Genomic DNA, 15,812 nt, shown 5'->3' with positions numbered 1-15,812 from the left:
AGAAATAACCGCGACTGATTCCCCACATAACCGGAAACATGGGCATGAATACTCTCTAGATGATGATGATGATGATGATGATGATGATGATGATGATGATGATGATGATGGTGGTGGTGGTGGTGGTGGTGGTGCTGTTGCTGGGCCCCCTACCACTCCTTACTGTAAAACAACCACTGCTTCATATAGCACCAACTGCTCACTCATGTAGCCCAACCACTCTTCTGTGTAGCCTCTACCATTACTTCACACAGCACCAACTACTTCTCCATATAGTCCCTTTATACCACTACTTCATATAGCCCCCAACTACTCCTTCATGTAGCCTTTAATGGTGTCTTGTTCTTCTATATCATTCTTCCTAAAGCGGCTCTCGTTGTAGCAGTCTCTTATCTTACCAGACATCTCCTACAAGCAACATCTCCCGGACCAACACACACACACACACACACACACACACACACACACACACACACACACACACACACACACACACACACACACACACACACACACACACACACACACACACACACACACACACACACACACAAACACACACACACACACACACACACACACACACACACACACACACACAAACACAACACACACACACACACACACACACACACACACACACACACACACACACACACACACACACACACACACACACACACAAACACAACACACACAAACACACACACAAACACACAATACACAAAAGAGCTTCAACAAAATCGTGTCAAAATAAACATTCACAAACCCCCCATTGGCAGCACTCAACAATAACCTCACATTTTTAAATCATTATAAACAAAACAACTAAAACAAACAAACACACACACACACTTCCCTCGCCCCCCAAAAAACTGTATAAAGTTGCTTATAAAACTCCTTGATCTATTAACGTATGAAATTCTGCTTAAGAACATAGTTTTAAACTTTCTCCAAATTATTCATCTCTTATGGCTCTCAGACCTCGATACTCCATGTAATATTTAATAGCTCTGTCGATACTTTCCGGCGCCGAGCGTTAAGATCTGGCGAAGATATCTTACGTGAGCCACAATATGTCGTTATCGAACATTGATAACAGCTATGAAGGAGGAAGGTAATTATGAGGAGAAAGTGCTAGGCCTGCTTCACTATATAGCACTTGGAAGGAATATGATGACATGGAGCTGGGATATGAGGACAAGGAGCTGGGATATGAGGACAAGGAGCTGGGATATGAGGACAAGGAGCTGGGATATGAGGATATGGAGGCGGGATATGAGGACAAGGATCTGGGATATGAGAGCAAGGAGCCGGGATATGAAGATATGGAGGAGGGATATGAGGACATGGAGCTGGGATATGAGGACAAGGAGCTGGGATATGAGGACAAGGAGCTGGGATATGAGGACATGGAGCTGGGATATGAGGACAAGGAGCTGGGATATGAGGACAAGGAGCTGGGATATGAGGACAAGGAGCTGGGAGATGAGGAGAAGAAGCTGGGATATGAGGACAAGGAGCTGGGATATGAGGACAAGGAGCTGGGATATGAGCACAAGGAGCTGGGATATGAGGACAAGGATCTGGGATATGAGGACAAGGATCTGGGATATGAGGACATGGAGCTGGGATATGAGGACATGGAGCTGGGATATGAGGATATGGAGGCGGGATATGAGGATATGGAGCTGGGATATAAGGACATGGAGCTGGGATATAAGGACAAGGATCTGGGATATGAGGACATGCAGCTGGGATATAAGGACATGGAGCTGGGATATGAGGACAAGGAGCTGGGATATGAGGACATGGAGCTGGGATATAAGGACATGGAGCTGGGATATGAGGACATGGAGCTGGGATATGAGGACATGGAGCTGGGATATGAGGATATGGAGGCGGGATATGAGGATATGGAGCTGGGATATAAGGACATGGAGCTGGGATATAAGGACAAGGATCTGGGATATGAGGACATGGAGATTGAATATAAGGACATGGAGCTGGGATATAAGGACATGGAGCTGGGATATAAGGACAAGGAGCTGGGATATGAGGACAAGGAGCTGGGATATGAGGACAAGGAGCTGGGATATGAGGATATGGAGGAGGGATATGAGGACATGGAGCTGGGATATGAGGACATGGAGCTGGGATATGAGGACAAGGAGCTGGGATATGAGGACATGGAGCTGGGATATGAGGACATGGAGCTGGGATATGAGGACATGGAGGAGGGTTGCTATGGTTACCTTGTATTAGTGGAGGGTTGCCATGGTTACCTTGTATTAGTGGAGGGTTGCCATGGTTACCTTGTATTAGTGGAGGGTTGCCATGGTTACCTAGCAAGGGTGGAGGGTTGCCATAGTTACCTTATATTGGTGGATGGTTGCCATGGATAACTTGTATGAGCTGTAGATTTCTATGGTTTCCATACATGGCAACCATGATGGTTGCGATGGTATATCATGATTTGTGGTGTATTCTTTCCAGATCTCACCCGTGCGGGAATGGAACCCGGGACCATTCAGCTGTGATCCGCCTGTGCTTAAAAGATATATACATCACAGCAAACCGCAGAACACAAGGGTTATGTCCTGTGTGGTAAACATTATATTTTTTTGTGTCAGTACTTACCTATCGGTGCCCACAGAGAAGTGAGCTCTAGCTCCTCATACCCCGCCTCGGATACTTGTTGCACCTGTTGAGTTATAATTTAACTATACTAATGATCAGTTTCCTTGTGGAATCTAGCATTAAGGCTGTGGATGGAGGTGGCTTCCACACCATCTTCTAAGGAGCATTTTCTAGCATTTTTTCGAGTCTTTTTGAATTTTTCAGCTTTCATCTAAGTTCTCCTGTCATACTTTCTCTGATTTGAAGAGATTTCATTTGTCCACCTTCATTTGACTCCCACACCACCACAACCACCACCGTGGGAGGACTCCCACACCACCACCACCACCGTGGGAGGACTCCCACACCACCACCACCACCGTGGGAGGACTCCCACACCACCACCACCACCGTGGGAGGACTCCCACACCACCACCACCACCGTGGGAGGACTCCCACACCACCACCACCGTGGGAGGACTCCCACACCACCACAACCACCGTGGGAGGACTCCCACACCACCACCACCGTGGGAGGACTCCCACACCACCACAACCACCGTGGGAGGACTCCCACACCACCACCACCGTGGGAGGACTCCCACACCACCACCACCACCGTGGGAGGACTCCCACACCACCACCACCACCGTGGGAGGACTCCCACACCACCACCACCACCGTGGGAGGACTCCCACACCACCACCACCTTGGGAGGACTCCCACACCACCACCACCACCGTGGGAGGGCCCCCACACCACCACCATGGGCGCCCCCCCCCCCCCCCCCCCCCCGTTCACCTGGCCAGCAGCAGAAATATCACCCCCAGCCTCGCCTGCTGTTCCCTCTACATTGAGGACCATTCCCATGCGGTGCGAGGGTGTCACATCCTAGCAATAATAGCGAGTGATTCCTTATCCAGCCGGGATATTTCCAGTAATGGCCTTCTGCCCGGCGGTCAGTAAGGGCGGTCTGCGCCTCCCGCCGCCACGCTCTACTCGCCCGTAAGTGCGTCTCCGGCTGACGCGGTCTCTACACCGGACCATTTTTAGCTTAATAAACGAAATTATGGACAGTTTTCACTTTTATCAGTAAGCCGAAATGCGTGTAATTGCGAAATATAAATAGATTTTGAATTTCATGCAGCAAAATAATACAAAAAAGAGGTAGTTTGGTTGGCGTTTGTTTGGGCAAAATGAGTTTATTTTTTGGCGAATTTCGTGAATTTTATGGATTTGGATAACGTCTGTATTAGCCACGCTGTACACAAGACCTTGACGCCGAGGGCTGGCTTTAGTTCTGAACCATGCATGCTGATTGGTCAGTAATCTACAGACGTGGAATTAATGAGCCTGTAGTGTTGATAGGCCAATATCTTCCCACGCCAAATTAAAAATTATGCCAAAAGGTAGCCTATTAGGATAAGATAATTACAAGGAGACAGTGCTATGTAGCGTTTGATTGTATGGGGCGGCTGACAGCTGAGTGAACAGTGCTTAGGATTCGTAGTCCTGAGGTTTCGGGTTCGATCCCCGGTGGAGGTGGAGACAAATGGACAAAATGATTCTTTCACCTTGATACCCCTGGTACCAAGCAGTAAATAGGTACCTGGGAGTTAGACAGCTGCTACGGGCTGCTTCCTGTGGGGGGGGGGGTGTAACAAAAAGGAGGCCTGGTTGAGGACCGGGCCGAGGAGACGCTAAGCCCCGAAATCATCTCAAGATAATCTCAAGATACCACTTGGAAAGCGAATGAGGACAAGGAACTGGGGTATGAGGACAACAAGCATGGGTATGAGGACAAGAAGCTGGGGTATAAGGACAAGGAACTGGGGTATGAGGACGGAGTTAAGTTGCCCAACCCCTTGGACCATCGGGAATCGAACGCGGGTCCAGCTAGAAACTACTGTCCTATGCAAGGCGATTAAAAAAATCGTATGTGTCAGATTGTTTAATAAATTACATGAAAAAAAATTCGTGACATGTTGTCTCATCTAGTTGAACCTGCGTGTGTGTGTGTGTGTGTGTGTGTGTGTGTGTGTGTGTGTACTCACCTAGTTGTGCTTGCGGGAATGTTGAGCTTCTGCTCTTTGGTCCCGCCTCTCAACTGTCAATCAACTGGTGTACAGGTTCCTGAGCCTACTGGACTCTATCATATCCACATTTGAAACTGTGTATGGAGTCAGCCTCCACCACATCACTGCCTAATACATTCCACTTAGTAACTACTTTGACACTAAAAATGTCTCTTTCTATTGCTCATTTGGGCACTTAATTTCCACCTGTGTCCCCCTAGTGCGTGTGCCCCTTGTGGGAAATAAATTGTCCTTGTCTACCCAATCAATTCCCTTGAAGATCTTATATGTAGTGACTATGTCCTCCCTAACTCTTCTGTCTTACAGCGACGTTAGGTTTAATTCCCGTAGATGACTCTCCTCACAGTTCACACCCCTCAGCTCGAGCACAAGTCTGGTGGCAAACCTCTGAACCTTTTACAATTTAATCTTAGGCTTGACGAGATAAAGACTCAATGCTGGAGCTGCATACTCCAGGATTGGTCTGACATACGTTGTGTCACGCTGGTACAACAAGGGTATTAGGCGGGACACAAAGAGCTAGACCTGCCGTCCCTGTAGTCACTCTCAGGTAAGCACTGATACATAGGGTGACACAGATGACACTTAAGCTGTGTCATCTTAAGGAATGCTTAACCACGTAAACAAATGGAATGCGCTAAGACATGAGCCGGTGATGGCGGATTCCACACACAGCTTTAAATGCAGATATGACAGAACCCAACAGTGTGTGTGTGTGTGTGTGTGTGTGTGTGTGTGTGTGTGTGTGTGTGTGTGTGTGTGTGTGTGTGTGTGTGTGTGTGTGTGTGTGTGTGTGTGTGTGTGTGTGTGTGTGTGTGTATTTTACTATTTGTATCTGCAGAATCGAGCTATTAGCTCTTGGACCCCGCCGTGAAAATCTATTTATTTTTCCTGTTTTGTCTACAACATATATTGACAATGGACTTGAGAATGGTCCAGGACGGACCGAAACGTCGTCGTCTCTTCACCTTCTAGTCTGTGGTCTGGTCAACATACGTCAGCCACGTTATTGTGACTCATCGTCTGCATACAACATATATTTCTCTCTTACACACGCGCATATCCCCAAGAAGTGTACTACTCACCTAGTTGTGCTTGCGGGGGTTGAGCTCTGGTTCAATGGTCCCGTCTGTCAACTGTCAATCAACAGGTGTACAGGTTCCTGAGCCTATTGGGCTCTATCATACCAACACTTGAAACTGTGTATGGAGTCAGTCTCCACCACATCACTGCCTAATGCATTCCATTTGTCAACCACTCTGACACTAAAAAAGTTCTTTCTAATATCTCTGTGGCTCATTTGGGCACTCAGTTTCCACCTGTGTCCCCTAGTGCGTGTGCCCCTTGTGTTAAATAACCTGTCTTTATCTACCCTATCAATTCCTTTGAGAATCTTGAATGTGGTGGTCATGTCCCCCCTAACTCTTCTGTCTTCCAGCGAGGTGAGGTTTAATTCCCGTAGTCTCTCCTCCTAGTATGTGTGTGTATGTGTGTGTGTGTGTGTGTGTGTGTGTGTGTGTGTGTGTGTGTGTGTGTGTGTGTGTGTGTGTGTGTGTGTGTGTGTGTGTGTGTGTGTGTGTGTGTGAGAGAGTGTGTGTGTGTGTGTGTGTGTGTGTGTGTGTGTGTGTGTGTGTGTGTGTGTGTGTGTGTGTGTGTGTGTGTGTGTGTGTGTGTGTGTGTGTGTGTGTGTGTGTGTGTGTGTGTGTGTAGGTGGGCTTCGGCCCTTGTGTCTTGTCCCAAAATAATTGATCAACAGAAGTATAGGCTACACACACACTGTTGGGTTCTGTCATATCTGCATTTAAAGCTGTGTGTGGAATCCGCCATCACCGCCTCATGTCTTAGCGCATTCCATTTGTTTACGTGCTTAAGCATTCCTTAAGATGACACAGCTTAGTGTCATCTGTGTCACCCTGTGTATCAGTGCTTACCTGAGAGTGACTACAGGGACGGCAGGTCTAGCTCGTTGTGTCCCGCCTAACAGCCTTGTTGTCCTGTTGCGTTATGTCTTAACTATTCTGGCGTTCAAATTCTTTACCTAATCTGGCCTTAAAGTTGTGGATGGAGGTGGTTTCTACAACTTCTTGTCTCAGGACAGGGCATTATACTTGTCGTACGGGGTATTTCTTTACATTTCTTCGACTCGTCTGTTTTCCAGCTTCCTCTTGTGTCCTCTTGTCTCTCAATTTAAAGCGGCTGTCATTGTCCAACTTGTCTATTCCGTCCAATATCTCATATGTTGTGATCATATCTCCTTTCTTTCTTCTGTCCCCCAGAGTTGTGAAGTCCATTTTTCTTCAACACCTCCTCATAGCTTAACCTTCCTAACTCTGGCAGTAATCTACTTGCAAAACTTTACGCTTTTTTTAAGTTTTAGTATTATCCTTCATAAGGTATAGATGTTCCAGGCCGGTGCTGCGTATCCCAGCAGTGGGCTAACAAAAGTGGTGCAGATTGCTTTGAAAGAGTCGTGATCTGCCCTGAGTATTTTATATGTCGTGATCATATATGTGTACAGTCACATACACGGAACACATTCGTATGCAAGCTCAAGAACGAATTACAACTTCTCCTTACAACTATGACAAATGTTTCCCCCCTTACAAGTATGGCAAATGTTTCCCCCCTTACAAGTATGGCAAATGTTTTCCCCCCTTACAACTATGGCAAATGTTTCCCCTTACAACTATGACAAATGATAGAACACGTGAGCCTAACGTTTCAACAACTGCGACTACTCTTACAGTCTCCTTGACACTTACATGAAAATGTTTTAGGAATGTAAAATACAGCTGGGTGACCTGTGTTTGTGATGGGGAGAGCATAAGAACCATGGAAACGTCAGAAGGTCCACTGGCCCACACCTGGCAGCCCACACCTGGCAGCCCAAACCTGGCAGCCCACACCTGGCAGCCCACACCTGGCAGCCCACACCTGGCAGCCCACCCCTGACAGCCCACACCTGACAGCCCACACCTGGCAACCCACACCTGTCCATACCTGGCAGCCCACACCTGGCAGCCCATACCTGGCAGCCCACACCTGGCAGCCCATACCTGGCAGCCCACACCTGGCAGCCCACACCTGGCAGCCCACACCTGGCAGCCCATACCTGGCAGCCCACACCTGGCATCCCATACCTGGCAGCCCACACCTGACAGCCCACACCTGGCAGCCCACACCTGACAGCCCACACCTGGCAGCCCACACCTGGCAGCCCACCCAAACTCACTCACATACATGTCCAACCCACCCCCAAAACACCAAGGGACCCCCTCATGTCCACCATGTTACCCGGTAACTTAATGTTCCACCAATCCACCAACCCGTCACCACACCAGTACCTACCCAGGTCCTTCCCAAATCCAAACTCATCCAATTTATATCGACTATTTCGCGCTTCATTATGTGTTGATATACTCAACCCACCATCAATCTTTCCCCCTTGTTGTGGCCATTCATCCACCCGCACACACCTCAACCATGTCACCCAGAACTCCTCGGCCCCTCCAGAGAGTGTAAATTAAGCTTCCTCAGTCTCTCTGTCTCTCTCTCTCTCCAGGCTCCAATTTGCGGGCCCAACCCCCGTCCTCTCCAAGCTGGACGCGCTCCAGGGAACCCCCCGTCCTTTCTGCAGCCCGGCCACCGCCTCTGTCTAAATGGGGCCCAACTGGAGCACGACTCAGATGAAGAACAACATCAGGTGCTTCATTGCGAGAAATAAATTCCAGTGTCTCATCCTTCCCCACCTCGAACATTTATGCATCCACCTGCACACCCTTACCACCTGCAACTATGGCAAATGTTTCCCCTCTTACAACTATGGCAAGTTATATGGGAACTTTTAGGGGCTTTAAATTCTTAATAATCATGACCCCCCCCCCAGACCTCTTTCGCAATCAGACTTCGCAATCTCAACAACATTTAAATGATATCCTGCAATTCTATCATCACTACTTAGCCTCATAACCTTAAATTCGTCAGCACTAAACTGCATCTGCCAATCTTTTGACCATTTCAAAATACTGTCTAAATCGTCATGAAGTTATTTGGAGTCTTCTTCTTTATTTCTCTCCCGATTTTCGTATCGCAGCAAATTTGCAAATATTGCTGCTCACTACTGAATCTAATAATTTATAAACGTTTATAATATCTGAATCTAATCGTTTATAATATCTAATCTATTATAAACAACAGAAGTCCCAGGCCAGAGCCTTGGGGTATTTCATTTACAATTGTTTACCCATTCTGACTTAACTCCATTTACACAAACTCAATTTTTCCTTTGGTATAACCCTAATCTGACTTAATATAGCACCTCCAATACCGTGAGCCTATATTTTTTTAATTAACCTTTCATGTGGCACCGTATCAAAAGCTTTGCTAGAGTCACACAACGCCACAAACCTTTCCGCTACCAACTGCTTCAGTTTGGCTGGAGTATAATAACACAACATTTCCCAAACATGAGTAGGCCTAAGCATGAGTAAACATGAGTAGGCCTAAGCATGAGTAAACATGAGTAGGCCTAAGCATGAGTAAACATGAGTAGGCCCTTGGTAAAACTAAGATGTGAATCATTTACTAATCTATGTTTTTCAAGATGAAGACGAATGGCTTTTGCAATAATCTATTCTCTCACAATTGACGAATTATCGGCTAAATGGCCGATAGTTCGACGCAAATGATCTACCAGGAAGGGGGGGGGGTAGAAATAGCCTAAGTTACTCTATCCCTTTGAGATGTATTTCTTTCTTGTCTCAATAAACATACTTGAATGATCTCTCTCCTTTCTTGAAAATTGGTACCACATTAGACCCTCCACGACGCTGACACAGAGCTCCTCCTTGCATTCTTCAAGCACCCTGGCAAACACCTCAAGCACTGGAAATATGTTTGGCTTGAGTTTTCTATTAGTTTAATAACTTCCTCCCTGGTGACTCCTAAACTAGTTAGCCCATAATGTGTCTTTTTCCAACCTCAATTGAGTAGATTTTTATGATTTCCACACCATTTCCGTCCCTGGTGATGTGTTCTGAAAGAAGGAAGTCGCGGAGCTGCTTCAGTAGGAAGTAGTGGAGCAAGGGAAGGGGAAAGCGTCAAGCCATTACGAATATATATAGCACTTGGGGGGGTCAGGATAAGGATTTGGGACGGGACGGTTATCTTGTATATATATATATAGCACTTGGAGGGAGTCAGGATATTATTTGATTTGGGACGGGACGGTTATCTTGAGATGATTTCGGGGCTTAGTGTCCCCGCGGCCCGGTCCTTGACCAGGCCTCCACCCCCCAGGAAGCAGCCCGTGACAGCTGACTAACTCCCAGGTACCTATTTACTGCTAGGTAACAGGTGTATCAGGGTGAAAGAAACTCTGCCCATTGTTTCTCGCCGGCGCCCAGGGTCGAACCCGGGACCACAGGATCACGCGTCCAGTGTTCTGTCCGCTCAGCCACCGGCTCCCTGGGTGGGACACAGTGGGGAAAGGAATGGCGTCCAACCGCTTGGACAGTCGGGGATTGAACGCCGACCTGCATGAAGCAAGACCGTCGCTATACCGTCCAGCCCAAATAGTTGGGAGCAATGAAGCAACGTTAAAGTGAATTTCAGACGAATAATTAGTAAAAAGATCAAATAATTCACTCTTCAAAGAAATCTCCTCTGTTTGTGTCCCATACAGAGCTGCTCTAAAAGTTCTTCCGAAACTTTTCAGTAGAGTGAAGGTATGTTTTAAGATCTTCGGAAATCTGTACATCTTGCAACGTCTTGTTTCCAGACAGTAGCTTGACAAATTTAATTTTAAGTTGCCGGTAAAAGGAGGAAATAATATCGAAACCACTTCAAAGGCTTTAAGAATATATTCCCCACCCCCCCCCCCCCCCCCGCACCTTTTCTTTCCAAGGTTTGCAGAAATATTTGCTTGATATTTGACTTCTGGGGAGTTCCATCTATCGTATCATGTTGATATCGTCATTATCAAACTGAGAAAATTACTCCGGTGTTCAAGAGCTGATGCTTCAAATAACTTAATTTTGTTCATATGAAACACACAATGCCAGAGCAGAGACGATGTTCATGAGGTATTTGGCCATCAATCTAGCCATTTAGCCATCCTATCTTTAGATTTTTTTTCTATACTTTAGCTTTTTCTTTCTATATCTTTCCTATATCATCCTATACTTTAGATTTAGCCAACCTCCTCCCCCCCCCCCAAGACCAATTTGTAAAGGGAGAAAGAAAATATATTTGGGTTTAGTTACAAGTAAGATTACCTGGGCTGTTGACATGACTTTAGTTTTCCAACCGTCCTCAGTTCAATATTTTTTTGTTTCTTGAAATAATCGTTTCAAGGAAAAGACGGAGAGATTCAGGAACATCACAGCACCGAGGAACGCGGTTGTTGAAGGTTGTTACAGCCTTAAGTAGCCAGTAACCGGGTTGTTTACTGATCAAACTGCATATGGGGGCCTTGGTGCCTCTTCCCACCCCGAGTCACAGGTAAGTTAATAAGAATTAGCAGTAATAGTAAATCTAAAGGAAAAAAAGAGGATAAACACTAAACAGGCTATCACCAAGTGTATTTCTTAACTATATATACCCATAAATTCATGACATAACACTGCAGGTGTCACTTTCACACACGACACTATCAAACTTGCAATCTTTTTTTTCCGGTGAGTTCACTTCTGTCTTCTATGGTATTCTAAGTTCCCTCCCTGAGTCTGTCTTCTATAGGCCTCACGCCGGCCAGTTCACCTTTCTCGGTAAATCATGGACCAGTCCTACACAGTATCGTCACTGTGCCACAACACTACTTGTACTTTCCAGCGACACACTGGCAGGGGTCTCCAGCAACACACACTGGCAGGGGTCTCCAGCAACACACACTGGCAGGGGTCTCCAGCAACACACACTGGCAGGGGTCTCCAGCAACACACACTGGCAGGGGTCTCCAGCAACACACACTGGCAGGGGTCTCCAGCAACACACACTGGCAGGGGTCTCCAGCAACACACACTGGCAGGGGTCTCCAGCAACACACGCTGGCAGGGGTCTCCAGCAACACACACTGGCAGGCATCCACACAGGCTTCAATTAAAACAAGCCTTAATAGATGGACATTGATTCCATCTCATAACTCAACTGGGCCATCCTAGGATACGGCCGTCCAATCACCAATACTTCACTAAGAATCACGGACAAATCACTGTCTACACCGACCCGGCCACTTATTCCCACTGGAAAACGTCTTGAGTCCAGGACTGGCCTTGGGGAACTGAGTCCTGTCGACCAAGATACCACTGATGTAACACGGGTTAGGGTTCCTCCCTCTTTGCTTCCTTCTTTCTCCATCTACCCGTATTCTTACTTATTATTCTCTACCAAGGGACTCCAAAACTTTTACCAAAGCCAACTCCACGCCACGTGGTCCTAAGACGATTGACCGACTTAGGATTCTACACCCAGTATGACGTGACCTAAGCTCTGAGCAAAAACCTAGAGTCGCCTCTGCTGCCACCACCAGACCAGTAATACAAGAGCAATGATCGAGGTCTGGATCGATCACGCTAATTAATCAACCTAGGAGCTTGATCCCCACTATAAACGATGACCTTGAGTGTGGAATAAATTAGATGGGGATGATGAATTCCGATCCGATGTTAGAATCGGCGCCCAATGCAACTCTGCCTCGTGTGGACCACGTGACCAGGACAAGTTTACACATAACCAAATGGAAACAATAAAATGCAAATTAATAACACATTTAATTTATTAAAAGAAAACTAAAACAAAATCTAAATGTGTTCACTCCCTATCACTTTAACACTCCCTACTTGACCTGAATGGCAAATGAGAAGACTATTTCTATACATAACCATAGCAACTATACCTCTATGTTTTCCAGCTAAGATGTTGTGCTGGTCTTGGGGAGAGGTAAGATGTTTGACCTCTCCCAGCTGCTCGGCAGATCACACTGATCCCCTCCTTGTCTGGTCTACCCCAGACAAGAGTATTGTATCCTTCCGCCTAGTCAAAGTTCTACCCAGTTACTAGCAAGGTTTAAGTTATAACAATTAACCTCTGTTTGTACTGAATTGATCCAGACTGGTTGAATTATTTTACTTTAATTAGATTACACAAACATCTAACGGCAAAGCTGTTCCCGATCACAAAAATGGTTATTAAAACTTTGAGAAATATTAGACATGTCAACCCTGCTGACCTATGACCGCCGGTCACTCCGCCTTAAAAGTTAGATCTGATTCGTGACGTCACTGATGGTGACTTAACTCAATAATTAGAATACTCTTGATATTGTATCCAGTACTATTATACAATACAATTTTAATGCAAAATGAATAAAGGCTAATTTTCTCTAAATTACTGAATACTATAGGATGATTCATTATACGCAGCTATGAACAAAGCGTTGGTTATTTCCACCGCGAATTCCCCTGGGGGTCAGGTCACCATGCGGCTCAGCTTCCCATTCTCTTTTGTTGATAAACCACTCTGGATAATTCTTACAACAGCCTAATTTGTTACAACCCCCCCGCACAAGCACTTAGTAAACCTTGTTAATTTGTTAAAATTCACGAGGTTTAGTATCCAAACCCACAATTCAACTCATGCCACAAACAAAAGCTAACCTAACTAATAAAATTTGACAAATAATAGTCCAACATCATAATAAACATGTTCATATTTCATAAATTTCTCAGCTGTCAACTGACAGCAATCCTCTAACATCAGGAAACATGCATCCTATCCTTACTGACATAGCTAAATAACATGTCCCTACTCTACCATCAAAAACTAGCTATTAAACTCTCTTGGCTCTTCACTAGCCAAGTCCATGTGTCCTCTAGAGCCGGCCACACCGTGCTCAAACATAAACATTAAAGTTATATCATCAGACTGAACTTTCAGTCATCCGGGAGCGTACTACGGAACTATCAGGTACACATCCGTGTACTAACCACTCCCCATCAATGTCAACCTTGACACTTTAAGGAACACACCTAACGTTTATTACATCTATCTAAAAAATAAAAAAAAAAAATCCTATACTATATCACAGGTTTCAGCTGACTGTACAGCCAAGTGTTCTCACTCACTAGAAGTGTCAATGTTTATATTGGTCCGCCTCTCCTGTGTTCAAACATTCTGAAAAAAATAGCACAACATAATTTTCCATAACCGTTTGTTCTGGGCTGAGACAATTACACAGGGGCTTCGATTTTGATTACTGACCAATTTATAGAGTTAAAATTCATATATTATACCAGAATTATTATTTTAAATCCCACCGCTGCCACCATTGTAACACGGGTTAGGGTTCCTCCCTCTTTGCTTCCTTCTTTCTCCATCTACCCGTATTCTTACTTATTATTCTCTACCAAGGGACTCCAAAACTTTTACCAAAGCCAACTCCACGCCACGTGGTCCTAAGACGATTGACCGACTTAGGATTCTACACCCAGTATGACGTGACCTAAGCTCTGAGCAAAAACCTAGAGTCGCCTCTGCTGCCACCACCAGACCAGTAATACAAGAGCAATGATCGAGGTCTGGATCGATCACGCTAATTAATCAACCTAGGGGCTTGATCCCCACTATAAACGATGACCTTGAGTGTGGAATAAATTAGATGGGGATGATGAATTCCGATCCGATGTTAGAATCGGCGCCCAATGCAACTCTGCCTCGTGTGGACCACGTGACCAGGACAAGTTTACACATAACCAAATGGAAACAATAAAATGCAAATTAATAACAAATTTAATTTATTAAAAGAAAACTAAAACAAAATCTAAATGTGTTCACTCCCTATCACTTTAACACTCCCTACTTGACCTGAATGGCAAATGAGAAGACTATTTCTATACATAACCATAGCAACTATACCTCTATGTTTTCCAGCTAAGATGTTGTGCTGGTCTTGGGGAGAGGTAAGATGTTTGACCTCTCCCAGCTGCTCGGCAGATCACACTGATCCCCTCCTTGTCTGGTCTACCCCAGACAAGAGTATTGTATCCTTCCGCCTAGTCAAAGTTCTACCCAGTTACTAGCAAGGTTTAAGTTATAACAATTAACCTCTGTTTGTACTGAATTGATCCAGACTGGTTGAATTATTTTACTTTAATTAGATTACACAAACATCTAACGGCAAAGCTGTTCCCGATCACAAAAATGGTTATTAAAACTTTGAGAAATATTAGACATGTCAACCCTGCTGACCTATGACCGCCGGTCACTCCGCCTTAAAAGTTAGATCTGATTCGTGACGTCACTGATGGTGACTTAACTCAATAATTAGAATACTCTTGATATTGTATCCAGTACTATTATACAATACAATTTTAATGCAAAATGAATAAAGGCTAATTTTCTCTAAATTACTGAATACTATAGGATGATTCATTATACGCAGCTATGAACAAAGCGTTGGTTATTTCCACCGCGAATTCCCCTGGGGGTCAGGTCACCATGCGGCTCAGCTTCCCATTCTCTTTTGTTGATAAACCACTCTGGATAATTCTTACAACAGCCTAATTTGTTACACTGACATCACTTCTGAGGATCCAGCCCGTCCTCCAAACAAAGACCCAAAAGTGATTCCATGCACCCGCCAAACCCACTGTTTATGAATGAAAAACGGTTTACACACGACTCACAACTGATGACGTCCGAACACTTCCGGAACAAGTGCTTCACTGACGAATTTTATTCGAACCACAACGCTATAAATGCTTCACCCACGTACTACAAATACGAATATTCGCCAAGAGAACCTAAACACGTAATTTAACTTATGCCTATATATGCACAATATGCTAGTGTATTATAATATTAATTTACATTTGAGAAAATTCCTGTTTTGAATGAACAGCATGTTAAAATTTATGAATGCGTCTGTGGGGTCGACCGCTGGATGCAATGGACTTGAGTCGAGAACGGGTTGGATTACTAATAAAATGTGATTAGCAAGAAGGAAGCTACACAGGGGTCAATAAGATCACAGCCTTCCACCAGGGGAACAAAATGGGGTCGGGTACGCTCAAAAGATGGCGTTGACATCGTTATCTTGAG

The sequence above is a fragment of the Procambarus clarkii genome, chromosome 1 (assembly GCF_040958095.1).
Source record: "Procambarus clarkii isolate CNS0578487 chromosome 1, FALCON_Pclarkii_2.0, whole genome shotgun sequence".
Classification (NCBI taxonomy): domain Eukaryota; kingdom Metazoa; phylum Arthropoda; class Malacostraca; order Decapoda; family Cambaridae; genus Procambarus; species Procambarus clarkii.
This window is presented reverse-complemented; position numbering follows the sequence as displayed.